Source organism: Wyeomyia smithii, chromosome 1 (genome assembly GCF_029784165.1).
Source record: "Wyeomyia smithii strain HCP4-BCI-WySm-NY-G18 chromosome 1, ASM2978416v1, whole genome shotgun sequence".
Classification (NCBI taxonomy): Eukaryota; Metazoa; Arthropoda; class Insecta; order Diptera; family Culicidae; genus Wyeomyia; species Wyeomyia smithii.
Genome location: NC_073694.1, coordinates 143,407,297 through 143,420,733, shown reverse-complemented (window position 1 = coordinate 143,420,733; position 13,437 = coordinate 143,407,297).

The window sequence follows — 13,437 nt, the reverse complement described above, 5'->3', positions numbered from 1 at the left end:
TACGCAGGATCCGACTCGTGATTATGGTCGCTAACGCCCGACGGTGCTAACCATCTATAAAACTAGTAGTGGCCATAGTACAACATCAGTCCCAGGTATACGAAAAAGGGAACTGATTTGATAAACGAACATCAAGGCGCTCAGATACCAAGATATATATTACAATTGCTATATTTCATCCACTCCCTATTAAAGTCTGATGGAATGGATGGCAGATGTTTCTTGATAGAGAGATTTGAGGCTAGGTAAGAAATGATATTTCGAAAACCTCTCCAAAACTATACAACTTTTATAAAGTTTCTTACAAACATATCACTAGCAGGTGCAAAATAAATATGCATCTCGATTCGCTATGCACCGCTTTCATGTTGTTATTCGGTTATGCGAAATAGTAATAGCACAGATAACAGACATCCAAGCTAATGTCGTTTTCGTTTTCGCGGTGTAGCTACACTCAAACGACACTTTTGACACCGAAAATGTTTTATTTGACTTTTCGGACTACCCTTTTTCTGTCTCTCCCTACACTTTTTCTGTCCCTGACGACACCCGAAAAAAGCAGGGTGTACTGTGGGAAGTTACCAACACATTCAAACGCATGTGTCAAAACTGGTTTGTTTTGGTTTTCGTTCCACGTGGTAAAGTGTCAGGTAAATTTTTTCTCAGCACATTTGCGAGATGGACAAATTAAATGGAAACGAGACAAAATGACGAATGCGATAATGACCAAAACAAAACGAATTGACAGCTATCCCATTATTACGCATACCAATGCAATGACACTGAAAATTTTTTATTTGAAGCTGCAAAGTATAGCACGGAAAAAGTGTAGCTACACCGCGAAAACGAAAACGACATAATTTTACTTCATGTGTAAAAAGACGCAACGCACGTAGCACAACACTTGCGCCATGGTGGCCTCGATCATTCGAGCCAGTTTATCCGGAAAACCGTTGTCGTGCATGATTTGCCGTAGCTGTTCTCGATCGACTGTATCAGGCCGCTGTGCAGTCGATGAAGATGCGATGTGTGGGCACGTTGTATTCGCGACATTTTTGTAAGATCTGTCGGATTAAGATGATCTGGTCCGTTGTGGCACGGGCTCTCACGAAGCCCGCTTGGTACTGTCCCACGAACCTCCTGGTTAGAAGTGTTAGACGATGGAACAGGAACTGTGAGAGTATTTCGTTAGCGGCAAGCGAGATACCGCGGTAGTTGCGACACTCCAGCTCGTCGCCCTTCTTGTAGATGGGGCAGACGACTCCACCCATCCACACGTCTGGCAGATTTCCCTCCTCTCAAATCCTGGAAATGACCCATTGCAGCGCTTTAGCCAGCACCTCTCTCTCATGTTTAAAGAGCTCGCTCGGCAGTCCATCTTTGCTTGCGGTTTTGTTGTACTTTAGCTTCCCGATCTCACAAAGAACTTCATGAACATCGGAGGCTGGTACTCGGCCATCTGCTGCTGTTGCTCCTAGATTTGTTCCTGCTCCGCTTCTGTTTACTGTATCGCCATTCAGGTGGCCATCGTAGTACTTCTTTCACCTGTCGGCTTGTGGCACATAGCCTTTATGAGACTAGTTGACCTTCGTATCACTGGCACAATAACCCTGCTCCAGCTCCTCATGGTCACGATCCTCTCTCTGGCGCTTTTTTCGTCTGATAATCGTGGTCATGTCGTTCCGTGCCCGTTTATAATTGGCCTTGTTCTCTCTCGTTGACCTAGGTTTATCACCCAGGTCTGGTTCTTCTCATTCACCGCTGCCTCGCACTTCCCATACCAGGCGTTTCTGCCACTCGGTGCTGCTACTTCTAGTGTCGCCGTTGTGATCTAGCTGTGCGAATGCTGCACCAGCCGTCTTCGAGAGGCGTTGCGCCAAGTCCCACCGGCGTAGGTTGTACCGCTTCGAGCCGTTGCGCGTATTCCTCCGCAGTCTGGGGGTCCCGGAGCTGCTTGATGTTAAGCCGCGGAGCTCGACGATGTCGCGCGTGGTATACAGTCGACAGTTTTGAACGCAAAGTTACCGCAACTAGGTAATGGTCCGAGGCAATATCCGCACCGCGATTGGTGCGTACGTTTGTACGTTTACGATGAGAACATGGTCAATTTGATTTTCTGTACGTTGGTCAGGTAATCTCCAGGTGGATTTGTGGATGTCCTTTCGGAGAAAGATGGTGCTTCGGACTGCCAGTGCTCGGGAAGCTGCGTACGCATCGCGGACCGTTGTCGTTTGTCACGGTGTGCAGGCTGTGCGGGACGATGACCGGCTTGTATATGTCTTCCCTATCTGAGCGTTCATGTCCTCGATGACGATCTTGATGTCTTTACGCGAGCACATATCGTAGAGTTTCTTCAACTGTGCGTAGAACGCTTCTTCCTCTACATCGGGTCTTCCTTCCTGAGGATAGTGTACATTAAAGATAGTATAGTTGTGGAACCGGCCTTTTATTCAAACACAACCTGTCGCTGATCGCCTGCCACTTGATCACACGACTTTGCATCCTGCCCAGCACTATAAAGACGGTACCCAGCTCATTGGTTGTGCCGCCGCTCTGATAGTACTGTGCCCTGCGGCCACAAATCCTCCGTACCTTGTCTCCTTTCCGGCAAAGCTCCTGGAGCGCAACGATGTCGAAGTGGCGGGTTTCTAGCTGATCCAGCCAAATTTGGTCGCCACCCGGGGTGTTCAGTGACATACAGTTCCATGGGCAGAATCTCCAATCGTCGTCCTTATTTCGTCACCTAGGTTGCTGCCGATTGTTCCGGTCCGTATTTAATTCTTGATTGTTCGAAGTATTTTAGTATCGGCATGCTGCCATACTAGAGCTGCGGATGCCTAGTCTCGCGACGGGCTGCCGTCTTGGGTGTAGCTGGCGCGACACCGCATTTCGTAGTTCAGCCGTCTGCTTCTGAAAAAACGTTTCTGGAAAAACGCGTTTTTTTATACGCGAACTTTTTTACTAGGTTTTTTTTACGCGGATTTTTAAATTAACGCGGTTTTTTTACGCGATACCACGCTAATTCAAAAACTTTTTCGCGAATTTTTGAAACAACGTGAGTTTGGAACCAGAAGCGTTCAAGTGTTTATCTAGTAGAAGACTTAGTCAATTTTAAACAATTTTAAAAACTAGTTCTAGAGCGTCTCAGGTTTTTTCAAAGCCCTTCTTGCTGGTTAACTTTAGGCGAATTTTTGAATTAACGTGATTTTTTTACGCGGATTCTTGAATTAACGCGGTTTTTTCACGAGGGTTTTTGAATTAGCGCGTTTTCTTACGCGGATTTTTGAATTAACGTGTTTTTCTACGTGGTTTTTTTTTCGAAGTACGTATCTCCCGCGTAATAAAAACCTGACTGTAGTTACATGCATACAAAAAAATACTTGAAAAAAAAACTGTGTCCAATTCAATTTATTTACAACTTATAGACTCGTGACTGCATCTTCTGCTTCGAAGGACTTTTGTTTTGGTATAGGAGTAGAAATGTTTAAACAACTAACACACTTAACTGCGTAATGCTTTCTCGGTAAAGTAAAATACCGAACTACTTGAAAATATGTTAGTTTACGGTTGTTCGGTAAAAAAATTACTGAGAAATCGGAAACTCAACGTGTTTACCGCAATATCGTAAATTTACCGAAAAAATCCGTAAACCCGAAAACTTCTGAGTTCAGTAAACTAAAATACCGAATCTCGGAAACCTGACATTATTTAACCGAGATTTCGTCGAACAAAAACGCTCTTAACAAGATTCCTGAAAACTGAGCTATCAGAATAACGCGTGTTTCAGGACACACACTAACAGTTTTTTCGTGTCCGGGTTTAGAAAAAAAGGAGCAGATTTTGCGGCTAATCATTATTTTATAAAAAAATCTGCATTGATCTGATTAACTAAAATATTGAGTGAGTATACACTATTATTTCTCAGAGCTTGTTTTTTTGCTGCGAAGGAAATTCGAAGAAAACGATTAATTCTTTCTTCACTCAATTTGGCAGGTTATCAACTCTCTTCGCAGGATGGAAGTTGCAGAGTGATAGATGTTTATTTATTTCTTGGAAGCAATAAAACTCTCCAGTTTTTAATAATGCTGTATTTAATTGAATCAGTTGACTTAGGGCATCTTCAGCGGTGGTCCAAATCGTTGTTTTGTTCTATTTTTTTGGAACAAACTCAAATTCACTGCTGCACCGGTGGTGTAAATTTTGTTTTATACCAGATCTAAATTGAAAAAATTTGAAACTGGTATACGTTTTGGTCTATTTTTGTCACTATTTGGAACAAGAAATAGAACGTTCTAAAACCCATTGTACGCTACCAATAGGTGGGTAAAATGTCATATTTTAATTGAATACCTCATTTCTAGCTATTTTCATATAAGCAAAAGCGAGTGTTGGGGAATAAACAAAACAAAGATTTTTTACGACAATTCCGAATTCATTTTTGTGGCTTTTCTGAAGAAGAAAATGAACAGGTTTGTCGTTTTTGGCTTCAAGGAAACCGAGCAGCAAAAGGGGGATTTCTGGAAGACCATAACCGTAGGCTCAACTACTTGGTTTGCAACCACCAGGATAACAAATATGTTGGCTATTCGCACAGAACGGAAGGTCAACTTCAGGTATATGATCGAACAGAAAGTGCACACAAAAAGGACTGAAAAATGACAATTGAATTTTCTGTGCTCTCGGGCAATATATATTTGTCGTGTACGTTTATGCCGCTTTGCCAGTGGTATAATGTGGCATAATTTATTCGATGTTTTGAATTGATGGTTATTTCAACAGTTTAACCCGTTTAATACAATCTATTACGTTCGATGCAAAAACGTATTGGGAAAAATTCGCAATTATTAACATTTGTGGAGTTTGTCATATTACAATAGTGTAACGAAGGTATTGTAATCGACAAGTGTTGATTTGAAACACGAGCAACAATCAATGTTATTGAAAAATCGTGCGTTTTAAACCGTTAATGTTGCAATTCTTCCATTTACAATTGTACCATGTGTTATAGATGGTTATTTTTGAAAATTGTTAAAATATAAAATGCAGCTCGTGAGTTTTTTTTCAACTCGAGAAAGTACTTTGAGTTTTTAAAAATCATGGCACAGATGGATTTTTTAACGCAAATTTTCCGAATATTTATAATAAATGAATCACATCTTTATTCGGAAATAAAATTTATAAACTAGTTTCATCCTCTTATTAGATTATATTAAATATTTTGCCGATTGACTCTAGTCCATTCTGGAGAATATAGATTTTCTACTCATTGATGCGACATGCGACATGCCATTCAAATAAAAATAAGCAGAATAAGGTTCAGTAAAATCAGGTTAGCTTCTAGGGCAACGAATAATGCGATTGTAAGAGGTACTGGTTCCATTGTGCAGTCTTTTTTTTGAAATCTGATAAAAATCTAATCGTGATTCGAAAAAATGCGCTCGAGCAGGCAGAAGTCTGTAAAAATCTGCACACATTTTGAGAAAGTCATAGGGAAAAAAATGTAGTTAACCATCCCGCATAATCAATAACCATAAAACGTGCCTAACAACTAGTTCGGGATATAGTTTCCACTGTATGGGGTATCGTTAAACCATATGGATTATCATCCGTTTATGGTTATTGATTATGCGGGATGGAGATTGAAAAAAAACCGCACATACCTGCGAATCAAAACAAATCAGCGTTTTGCTGACAAATCTGGTATCCCTGCTGACAACCGAAAGTGACAACCTTACAGAACACTGAAAAAGGATCTCAAGAGGTTCGTTTCAAGAGGTTTCGAAATGCGTCGTAACCTGAGATTACTCCGAAGTAATCAATGTCATTTTTTTCGAGTAATCCAAGGTAACCAGCAACAATCAATGACAAATAAACTCAAGTACGAGTAGTCAAAATTTATTTTATTATTTATTCACTTTTCGGGTTTCTTGCATGCATTTGAATGACGTTCAATTTTGACATAAGAGCGCTTTTTAGATGGATGAGGGCTCAACTAACAAACCCCCGACTAATGAGCAACCGGTAAGCGAATCACCATTGTATATCAATAGTGCCTTACTCCTAGCGTTCGTTCATATATGGAAACATTCGTATAATAGATAACGCGCTCAGGGGAGAGGTGGAAGAAAGGTATCCAGCGAAGTGTTAAACTGCATAAGACCACCATGCAAATTTGCGTTACTTAGTTGATGGGGGTTTTGAAAATTTCCGAACTTCACGTTACGTAATATACGAATATTCTTTAAGAGGACTCTAAACGAGGTGGTAATTAGAGACTTGAAACAAAAGATGCGACTCTCACTTCATGTAACTCGTGTTAATAATCTGATTATTTTCACAGTTAAAAGGAGTAGATTACTAAAAAACAATAAAGGAACAGTTCTACAATTATCTATGCCGCTATCTGAGTCAGCTGTTTTGAAGGATGCTAGGGGCAAAACACTGCGTAACCCAATAGGTGATTAGTAATCCTAACAAAAAGAAACAACCGGTGTCATCTTGCAACCTGGATAGCTCAACCCAACGCGTGAAAGTCCTTCACTAGTTGGGCTACGAATTTAGTGCAACTAGCAAAATTCGATTGTATTTATTGTTACTAAGTGTTTATCGTTGCATTTTCAGACACACCTCTAGTTACATCAAAACTCTTTGAAGTCATATTATCGTCGTTGTGATGTTGGTGTATAGAAACATAGTAAAACGGTATGCCAAAAGTACAACCGGCTATATTGCAAAAAAAAAGCCAAAGACTAAAGTTGTTTATTAAAACAACCGATGACCAAAATTCATCGCATCTTATAATATACTATTTCGATGCATTCAAATTATAAATCCGGTAAAGCTACATACCCTGCTACTGATATTCATTCATTTTAGAAGCAATTCACAACTTGAAACACATGAATTTGCGATTTTCATTTGCTTAGATAGTAAGAATCTATTAACAAGTAGAAAAAGTTATTTACTGTCGCTTGGTGATGCTTCGTCTCCAACCGTACAAAACAAAAAAACGCTTCCCCGCTCGTGCCTACTTGTTGATCAAATCGTTTCAACATGTCGCTATGGTTGGGAAGTTAATGTAAATAAATAAATAAATTAATGATAGATATTAATAAATATATTAACCAATATCGTGTAATATTACCGAAATATTTTTCATGAAATAAAGTTGTCAAGCCCCTAGAAATAATGTGTTTTCCTTCTCACAGATGCTTAGCAGGGTTAACCTGTAGTGTTTTCGCCGACAGATTTATACCAGTGTGTTTGATAGATTTCGATAAAAGTAGTATAAATTCTGTTTATTTTCCGTGTAAAAAGCGTTCTTTCCACCCCTAGGGAGCGCTGCAAAATTCACTGAGCACTTAGCAGTTTTCGTATCACAGATGACCTTCCGTTCTGTGCTATTCGCCTTAATTGTATTGGGACTAGAGGAGAACTTAAGAGGCCAGAAAAATGTTCCTCGAAGACACTGAACTGAAAACGTTCAAAATGCTGGGGTGACATTGAGCATTTTGTTTCGAGCAACTCGAACGAAACCAAATGATCGCTGGGGGCGTTATGTTTCGTTTTTCGTATTTTTTGACTTTGCGGATTAGATGAGCCGCAGGACAAATGACAATGACTGCTCCTTTGAGGCTTGAAGCGTAACTGGCAGTATGTGACCTACTCGAAAATAGCGAAAATTGTTCGAATCAAGCTGCGCAATGCCACCCAATATCCTCAAAACCCAAACCAAGTTTCAGGAACTGCAAGATTTTGAAAGATTGATGAGACGAAAACGGAAGATGACCCTATTTGTAGCATTCGATCATACCAATCCATGCTGAGAAATGTCACTGACGCTCGGGTCAAACCGTCGAATCCATGAAGTCTTGTGGATATAAAGTGTCTTGCCAAAGTAATCGTTTAATGTGCGTAAAAATTATCGAATTTCCGTTTATTAAATATTGAGTGTTTTTTAATATAACAAGTCTCATTAACTGATAGCATGGGGTATTGAATTGTTGACAGTGTGACAGATGTCAGCGGTTTAAAACAACAAGATATACAACACCGGTGCGGAGAACGAAAAGTTGGTCTATATTAGCTGGTTCTATTCAGGTTTCGCTGGTGTAAATCTAGTATAAAGTTGTTTCAAAAATAGACCACCGCTGAAGATGCCCTTAGTAATCAATAAATTAATTTGTATATTTAATCGTTTTAATCATATTCTGGGTTATCTAAATGAAAATCGCAAAATACGTACCTCAGTGAATTTTACCGAAGTTCTCGTAATAATTTGACAGTTCGAATTCCAGAGTAGCTCGGCGAAACATTACCGAGAATCTCGTTAAAGTTTGACAAGTTTTTGATTTTTGCTTTTACAGAATCTCGGTGTTTTGATGTATTGCCGAGATAAATATATGAATAAATAAATACAAAGATTTTTACCGAGATCTCAGCTGTTGAAAACTCGATATTATTTTACCGTACACGATGATAATATCTAAGTGTGTAGTATGATCCATGTCTGCAGAAAACACAGAAACACATAAAAAGCTACAAAAAAGCAACGATTTTTGTATTCAAAACAGATTGTGTGTTTGGAAATCCAAGTGATTGTTTATGTAGCAGAGCTTGCAGAAGATTTCAGTATGGCACAGATAAAAACATTTCGGCAGATCTCGCTGCAATACTTTGTGCAATGTTTTAGTGTATTTTTAGTATACATTTTTCCTGCAAAAAAAAACAGTCTAAAAAAAATGCTACGTCGATTTCACTACAACCCCCCCCCCTTGTCACATCTTGTCACAAGATGATGATATCCCCCCTCCCCCCTCCCCCCTTAAATGCTACGTCATTGAGGTATGGTCCCTATCATGGAGAACAGGCGCTCAGGCAAGCTGCCCTCCTAGGAGAACAGCCCCCCCTTCCCTGTAAGCATACGACCAAGTTCCCATCCCCCCAGCCGTTTACTATTTCACTCCTATCACATTTAATTTGTTGATTGCTATATATTCTCGTTAACACGTACACAACATATGTTCAAATATCTATACCTTTGATTCGTTTGAGCGTACATTGTGTGAATAACTGTGTGAATGAATCATTTCGGAGGAATTTTAGCTTAACTAATATTTTTAAAACTCATAAGTGATTTCATTTCTCTAAGGTTTTTTAACCCAGAAAAAATTATCATATTTTGTTGTTCGTCAAATTGACTCTCGACTTTTAAATAAATGAAAATGCAAGTATTTTTTAATAAATTATCGGTAAATGGTCATTACTGTGTTAATATATCGATAAATAACAAAAATCTGAGTTAAGGTTTCAAAATTTCTTTATATATCTGGAAAAAAACGGAAAAAAGAACCGACGCACTGTAAAAAAGGGCAATGTTGCTAAAAGCGGAGATTCAAATTACAAATTTCCATGGTTAATATCATCGGCATCCCATCGACGGGTATTGAAAAAAAAAACGACATTGTCCGTGTTTTTTATCATGATTGTGAAAGTCCTATATGAATCGTCAGAAAAGATATTTGCAAATCTATCATACATCGTAGTTTATGGTTATTAGAATGAACCTCTGCGATCGCATTCTCAAGCGTTTCTATGTTCCCAAATCTTGCTGGTATCAGTGTTAAATTTTTCTTGCTTATCTTGGGTATGACACGAAAATTTTCTGTTTTTTTATAACATTCCGCAATCATAAAGAATTTAACACAAAATGTTTGTAAATGTTATCCATCATGTGGTTATGCTGTTATTGATATTGTTTCTGACGGAACATTTGCCTGTTTCACTTTCAATTTTACAAAATGTTTATTATGATTTTTTTCAAGTTTAAAATACAAAATACCAAATAAAACAAAAAAATCAAACTCATTTTTCCCCAAAGTCATTTCGCATACTTTACTCAAGAAAAGAATATATACGAAATATCAATGCTGTTCACTTCATCTAATTTAAATAAGTACATTGTTAAGGAACTCAATAGCATTACATGTAGAACTCGATTATCCAGAGTATTGATTTTTTTTTCACCCCGAATAATCTAACCACAAAAAAATCTAATTCGCAATTAACGAACGTCAAACTGTATTTTTTTTTATTATTTTATTTTTATGATGCAGTGACATAGCCCAAGGGGTAAAGTCTTGAAAGGTGGAAAAATTAAATGAAACAATGCAATGGTAGGTTTCACTTAACTTGAACATGTCCCAAACACCCCGGAAGTGATGAAAAAAGTAACGCTTGATGCATTACATCTGTCATTTGATGGATAAACCTCCGCGCGCTTTGTGCAACGACTTTGTGCACGGAAAGAGGGGTAAAATTGTTTTAACATTTGCTACTTAACCTTTACTATATTACTGAATCGACTGCATATGGCCTAAAGGAAAACATGATGAAAATTTTCTAACATATCACACAGTGTCAACATAAAATGGGTAAGTTTTTTTGAATTTTACTCGATGTACATGTTCCCATATAAATTTATAATCTACAGACGAATGGCAGACCTTCAAAAGAGCTAAATATCCTCTATCTGACGAAATGCTTTATATGTGTTTTTTTTTCAGAAACGTGAGCACCATATCCGTGTTAGCCAGAATTTATTGACGAAGTTGCCTCCGTTATTACGTACGTTAAGCATTCTGCAGCCATCGTTCGGTACCCCTCTCTCTGCCAAATTTTCATATATTTGTCACCATAGACGAATAATCAGCTCCAGGAAGAAAGGAGAAGGCGGAGTGTTTATACCGTGCGCAATTGCAGATAGTTCGTTCAAACTCCCGCTTATGCTGATTGAAATGTAAAAACGACCAAGAGCATTGAGGAACGTTCATGAGATGCTTTTATACTACGCCTAGAATATGCCTGGATAACTCGGCAGTTATTTCAGGATTGATTTTTCAAGAAGTCTGTTTTCTATGTAACGGCATTTTTGGAAGGCGCTAAATTTCCGGTGATAGCCGTCTTAGATTTGAATACCTAGCTGTTCCATATATTGTAGTGTCGATTAGCTTAGAACTGCTGATGGAACTATCTCTACAATCTTCTTACCACCGAACACAACGGTCTTGTTGTAGGTTGTAGCAAATGCAACAAAACCTAATCCAGATGGTAGAGATGGTCGGGTTTGATGTTTTTCAAACCCGTACCCGACCCGAACCCGAATTTTTTTTTCGGTCGAAACCCGAGCCCGACCCGAACCCGACACTTTTTTTTCGTTCAAACCCGAACCCGACCCGAACCCGAAAATTTTATTTCTTTGAAACCCGAACCCGAAATTGTGAAACCCGAACCCGACCCGAACCGGAGATTTCATAGATTTTATAGTCGGGTTTCGGGTTTTCATACCCAAACCCGACTTGAACCCGACATTTTCAAACCCGAACCCGACCCGAACCCGAAAATATTTTTTTCACAAAACCCGAACCCGACTCGTACCCGACACTTATAAAAATTTTCAAACCCGAACCCGACCCGAACCCGTCGGGTACGGGTCGGGCTCGGGCTTCGGGTTTGAAAACCCGAAACCCGACCATCTCTACCAGATGGTCATGTCCAACTACGAACCAAAGCTTATGCGGGAGCTGGACGTCTAGAGAAATTTGATAATATATATGGTCGAGGAAATCATTATCAAGGATGCTATGTCTTCGGTAGAAAAGACTTGAGACTGACTCCATTCCTTAGTCATGGAAAATGCTGTACACAAAGTTAAAATTCGATGATGATTATGACAGCCCGTTTTTGGTTAGTCGAGAACGCTTACTTTTGATGCAGCAAAAATTGATGGACCATGACAATACCGCGCTCAAATGGTTCGTTTACAATGACGAAAGAATGTTTTGAACTGTCAAAGGAGCAAATATTTCAACGGTGTTGGAACCACACATTGAACATAGTGTTTCAAATAAAGCAGTTTGATCGGAGATCAAGTTATTTCTTGGGTAGAACTAAATGGACTTTCATTGGATAGACATTTGCTGCTGCTACGTGGCAATCTTCTAGAGAAATTACTCACGGAATGTAATTGTTTAACCCTTTATAAGGCCGCGGAAATTACGCAAGGAATCAACATAAACTTCAGTAAAACGTACTCCTTACAGGTGAAACAACACACCTGCACCTTCGTTAAAAACTTCACCATTGAATCAATTGAAAAAATTCGTGGCAATACAGTTGCCACCGCCCGTTAACCCCAAAAACGATGGAAACAAATTAATTTGCAGCTACATTGTAAGCTTGCTTTGTTGTGATTTTAAAAAAATGAAACATCATAGTTACTTTATTTATTTTGCATGAAAAAGATCGAAATAAAAAATTATTCAAGTGGTATTCTGAAAAAAATTGTAATAAGAAATTTAAAATTTGTCGTCCACACCGTGCATTTTAACAAAATAAAAACTGCAAAATCTAACATAGTAGGTCTTAAATAGAAAGTTTCTGGTGAAAAACTTACCAATTTGTTGGATTTTCACCAACTTAAAAATGAATTTCTTGAAGACGTTTTAAAATCACGGTTTGTTTACATAAAAATGAACCCAAAATGAATACTGTACTGTTTACTAAATTAGTTAGCATCGCTAACTAATTTAGTAAATTAACGATTAGCGTTTGGAAGACCAACATTTTGACGACGCTAGCATTTCAACTAAAAAATTAATGGAATCGCTAACACGCTTCAGTTGAAATGCTAGCGTCGTCAAAATGTTGGTCTTCCAAACGCTAATCGTTAATTTACTAAATTTTGCAAAGAAGCGGCAGCAAAACTATTTACAAAAATTGTAAGTTGCTTATGCGTACTTATGTACTTCAAACGATAAAAATGCTTTACGGCGAAGGTTATTTTTAGAACGTATGTTTCATTCAAGATACGTTCAATTGTCTTAATTGTTCACTTTCGGGATGATTTTTTGTGGCGCTCCAACTATTTTGGTTCAAAAAAATGTTCCGCAGATTTTTGAAACAATTCACGTGTGGTTTTTTACCGTTTCAAGGTAGATAGCCACGCTTATCCCCCCTCCTCTCCATCCGACGAACAGTTAAAAAGGTGAGTCCCGCATTGAAGCTTCAACTACTTGGTCACATTATAATTGTTTAATGTTGACTTCTCTTGCTTTGTTAATTTCATGCATATCACTACTCATGGATCCATTTTATCCTAAAAATTTTGAGAGAAAATCTATTCGATTTACTTCATTTACTTTGACAGTCCGACAAGTTTAACTAATTTTATTGACCCACGATGAGAATTTAACTAATCAAGATATCAATTAGGAGCTGTACTCGAATGACGTTGTGTCTGGGGGTGTATAAGGTACAGAAAACCTCGCTACGGGGGAGGAAGGAGGTTCTTAAATTGTTCAAAAATAAGGTAAGTAATTTAAATAGACAACTTTAGACAACTTTAAAACACTTCCTACACCTCGTCTTTTTTACTAC